Here is a 5,000-nt window from a genome sequence, read left to right as displayed (position 1 = left end):
CACCAGAAAGAACGAACATGAGCGCGCCCGCCCGGGCCAGGGCCCTGGCGCGACGGCCGCGCGACGGCCCGAGCGCCCCCGCCGCGCGCGAGCGCCCGCGCGCCGCTCGGCCGGGGGCGCCCGGCCCTGCGCAGAACCGAGCGACCACGCCGCGGACGCGCGAGCGCCCAGGCGCGACAGCGGGACGGCGCGCGCGTCCGAGAGGCCGATCGGCCTAGCGCGCCCGTCCTTGCGCGAACCCGGGCAACGGCCCGCCCGCCCGCGCGGCCCGGCCGCCCGCGCGACGCGCCCATCCGCGCGGGCCAAATGCGCAGAACCGAGCGACCACGCCGCGGCCGCGCGCGCGCCAAGGCGCGGGAGCACGACGAAGCGCGCGCCCGAGCGGCCGATCGGCCCAGCGCGCCCGTCCTTGCGCGTCACCGGCCAACGGCCCCGCGCACGCGCGGCGCGCCCGCCCGCGCGGCGCGACCATCCGCGCTGGGCGACGGGCTCGGGCGGAAGGCCCGCCCAGGCAGGACACACCCCCTTACCTCCCCAGCGGGGCATCCTCCGAAGGCCCACCCCAAGGGCTCCAGCGAATCGAGGAGCATTGCACACGGAAACGGCCCGGACGCGAGTCCCGGTCGCACGGGGTGCGCATCCGGAACGTCCGGGACGCGCTTCCCGGGAGGGCCGATGGAGGGAGCCGAAGTGGCGCACGGCCGCCGGGCACGGACGGCCGAAGGCAGCGCCCGTGCGCCGGGAAGTCGGCAGGCGCGTGCCGGCTCCGTCGGGGACGAAATGTGCCGGGCAAGTCCGCCGCGAGGCAACGGTCCTGTGCGGAGTGGAGCGGAAGGCCCGCCGCGGCGGCAGCAGACCCCCCCTCCCTACCACCCCGGCGGGGCATCCGCCCAAAGCCCACCCCAAGCGTTCCAAAGTACCGAGGAGCGTTGCAAACGGGAACGGCCCGGACACGCGACCCGGTCGCACGGGATGCGCGTCCCGGTCGCACGGGTCGCGCGTCCCGGGAGGGCCGACGGACGAAGCCGAAGTGGCGCACGGCCGCCGCGCACGGACGGCCGGCGGCGGCGCCCGTGCGCCGGAAAGTCGTCGGGCGCGCGACGGCTCCGTCGGGGACGAACGGTGCCGGGCACGACCGCCGCGAGGCAACGGACTTGTGCGGAGGGGGGCGGAAGGCCCGCCGCGGCGGCGCCAGCCCCCCCTCCCTACCACCCCGACGGGGCATCCGCCCAAAGCCCACCCCAAGCGTTCCAAAGTACCGAGGAGCGTTGCAAACGGGAACCGCCCGGACACGCGTCCCGGTCGCACGGGATGCGCGTCCCGGTCGCACGGGTCGCGCGTCCCGGGAGGGCCGACGGAGGAAGCCGGCGCACGGCCGCCGCGCGGACGGCCGGCGGGGGCGCCCATGCGCCGGGGCCTCGGCGGGCGCGGGCCGGCTCCCTCGGGGACGAACGGTGCCGGGCCCGCCCGCCGCGAGGCGACGGACTTGTGCGGAGTGGAGCGGAAGTCCCGCCGCGGCAGCAGCAGCCCCCCCTCCCTACCACCCCGGCGGGGCATCCGCCCAAGGCCCACCCCAAGCGTTCCAAAGTACCGAGGAGCGTTGCAAACGGGAACGGCCCGGACACGCGTCCCGGTCTCACGGGATGCGCGTCCCGGTCGCACGGGTCGCGCATCCCGGGAGGGCCGACGGAGGAAGCCGGCGCACGGCCGCCGCGCGGACGGCCGGCGGCGGCGCCCATGCGCCGGGGCCTCGGCGGGCGCGTGCCGGCTCCCTCGGGGACGAACGGTGCCGGGCGCGCCCGCCGCGAGGCGACGGACTTGTGCGGAGTGGAGCGGAAGTCCCGCCGCGGCAGCAGCAGCCCCCCCTCCCTACCACCCCGGCGGGGCATCCGCCCAAGGCCCACCCCAAGCGTTCCAAAGTACCGAGGAGCGTTGCAAACGGGAACGGCCCGGACACGCGTCCCAGTCTCACGGGATGCGCGTCCCGGTCGCACGGGTCGCGCATCCCGGGAGGGCCGACGGAGGAAGCCGGCGCACGGCCGCCGCGCGGACGGCCGGCGGCGGCGCCCATGCGCCGGGGCCTCGGCGGGCGCGTGCCGGCTCCCTCGGGGACGAACGGTGCCGGGCGCGCCCGCCGCGAGGCGACGGACTTGTGCGGAGTGGAGCGGAAGTCCCGCCGCGGCAGCAGCCGCCCCCCCTCCCTACCACCCCGGCGGGGCATCCGCCCAAAGCCCACCCCAAGCGTTCCAAAGTACCGAGGAGCGTTGCAAACGGGAACGGCCCGGACACGCGTCCCGGTCGCACGGGATGCGCGTCCCGGTCGCACGGGTCGCGCGTCCCGGGAGGACAGACCGAGCAAGCCGAGGTGCCGCTCACGGCCGCCGCGAGGGACGTACGGCGCCGGCGCCCGCGCCCCGTGGCACGGCCTAGAGCGTGCCCCCCTGCCACCCCATCGGGGCATCGGCGCAAAGCCCACCGCGGGGTAGATAACCGAAGGCAACGAGGGACGGTGGATGCACATATCCGAGCAGTGGCGATAGGGCCGGAGGGAGCACCGACAGGGCCGTGAGATTTTAAAGTACCGAGGGAATTTGCAAACCGGGCCCGCCCCTCCCCCCGTCCATCGCACGCCGATCGGGGGTCCGGCGCCCCGCGGGGGGCTGCCGGCATGCGCTCCCGGTGCAGGCATCGACGAGCCGCCCGCGACCTCCACTCGGGTCCGAGCCCCCAAGCGCGGATGCCGAAACGCGCCGGCCGCGGCAGCCCCACCCCTGCCACCCCATCGGGGCATCGGCGCAAGGCCCACCCTGGGGTAGATAACCGAAGGCAACGAGGGACGGTGGATGCACATATCCGAGCAATAGCGATAGGGCCGGAGCGAAGACCGAGGGGGTCGGGGGGTTTTAATGTTCCGAGGGAAGTTGGAAAGGGGGCCCGCCCGGACGCCCGTCCCTCGCACGCCGATCGGGGGTCCCGCACCCCGCGGGGGGCTGCCGGCATGCGCCCCTAGTACAAGCATCGACGAGTCGCCCGCGACCTCCACTCGGATCCGGCGGCGCACGCGCGGATGGCGAAACGCGGCGGCCGCGGCTGCAGCCCCCCTACCACCCCGTTGGCGCGTCGGCGCAAAGCCCACCCCGGGGAGGATAACCGAAGGCGACGAGGGACGATGCATGCACATATCCGAGCAAATACCGAGAGGGTCGGGGGGAAGACCGAGAGGCAAGGGGTGTTTAGAGTACCGAGGGAAGTTGCGAAAGGGGCCCGCCCGGACGCTCGCCGCTCGCACGCGGATCGGGGGTCCGGCGTTGCGCGCCGCCGGCCAGCGCGATCCGGCGGGGCGCACGGAGGGCGCCGCCCATCGCCGGAGCTTGCTCGGTCATCTCTGCCGCACGGACACGTAAGCGCCGCCGCGCAAGGTTCGGCCGGCGGGGCGGACGGTTCGCCGCCGCAGGCCTTTCCCGCAGCCGGAACGTGGGCCCGGCGTTGCGCGCCGGCGGGCCGCGCAATCCGCCGGGGCGCACGGCGGGCGCCGCCCGTCGCCGGGGCTTCGCTCGGTCATCTCGGCCGCACGGACACGTGCGCGCAGCCGCGGAAGGTTCGGCCGGCGGGGCGGACGGTTCGCCGACGCAGGCCTCTCCCGCGGCCGGAACGCGGGACCGGCGTTGCGCGCCGGCGGAAGGCGCGATCCGGCAGGGCGCACGGCGGGCGCCGCCCGGGCTTCGCTCGGTCATCTCGGCCGCACGGACACGTGCGCGCCGCCCATCGCCGGGGCTTCGCTCGGTCATCTCGGCCGCGCCGCCACGTGCGCGCCGCCGCGGAAGGCTTGGCCGGCCGGGCGGACGGTTCGCCGCCGCAGGCCTTTCCCGCAGCATGCGCCCCTTCGCCCGAACGACCGCGGGACTCCGGTACGGCCTAGCCGTCGGCCGCCCGGCTGCAAGCTGTCGGGGCCGCTCGATCCCCGTCGCGTGCCGGCCGCCGCTCGGGCCAGCCGGCCGGCTGCCGCACGTAACCTCTGACCTCATCAGCGGTCGATCCGCACCGCGCTGGTCTTCGGTGCGGACCCGTCGGGGCCGTGCCGCGCCGGCCGTCGCATCCGGTTCCGCAGGCGCCGCCCGGTTGCCTCCCGCCCTCGTGCGCTCGCGCCGGCCGGGCGACGCGGTGCCCGCGGGACTCGGGCATGGTTGAGCCGTCGGCCGCCCGGCGGCATGCCGCCGCCGCTCCGCGCCGCGTGCCGGCTGCGCTCCTCCCCGCGCCCGTCCGCGGGCGGGCCCGCCGCCGCTCGCGCCGGCCGGGCGACGCGGTGCCCGCGGGACTCGGGCATGGTTGAGCCGTCGGCCGCCCGGCGGCATGCCGCCGCCGCTCCGCGCCGCGTGCCGGCTGCGCTCCTCCCCGCGCCCGTCCGCGGGCGGGCCCGCCGCCGCTCGCGCCGGCCGGGCGACGCGGTGCCCGCGGGACTCGGGCACGGTTGAGCCGACGGCCGCCCGGCGGCATGCCGCCGCCGCTCCGCGCCGCGTGCCGGCTGCGCTCCTCCCCGCGCCCGTCCGTGGGTGGGCCCGCCGCCGCTCGGCCTAGCCCCCCGGCTGCCGCACGTAACCTGCGACCTCGTCGGCGCTGGATGCGCGTCGTGACAGTTTTCGGTGGGGCGCCGCGGAGGCGCCGGGGGCCCATGCGACGGGCCAGGGGGCGAACGGAGGGCTCGGTCAGCCCTAACAGGGGACCGGCGACAAAGGAGCGGTCGCGCAAAGCTTCGTAAGGGACCCAGACGACGGTCCGACCGATCCGAAGCACCGCGCACGGACGCGCAGCGGGCCCACGACGGGCCGACACGGAAGGCCCGCCGCCAAGGCCGCAAAACCGACAAAGGAACCCACGGGGACGCACCAGAGCGGGCAAAGCTTTCACCGAACGGGACGGGACCGAGCCCCCGCAACAGGCGAGGGCGACGGATCCGACCAAGTAAGGCCGATCCCGCTCCACGCACGCGCGGCCGCAGGAAC

The sequence above is a fragment of the Phoenix dactylifera genome, chromosome 10 (genome assembly GCF_051530095.1).
Source record: "Phoenix dactylifera cultivar Ajwa chromosome 10, Ajwa_hap1_PhDact_Kaust_v1.1, whole genome shotgun sequence".
NCBI classification, from domain to species: domain Eukaryota; kingdom Viridiplantae; phylum Streptophyta; class Magnoliopsida; order Arecales; family Arecaceae; genus Phoenix; species Phoenix dactylifera.
Note: the sequence above shows the minus strand (reverse complement) of the source record.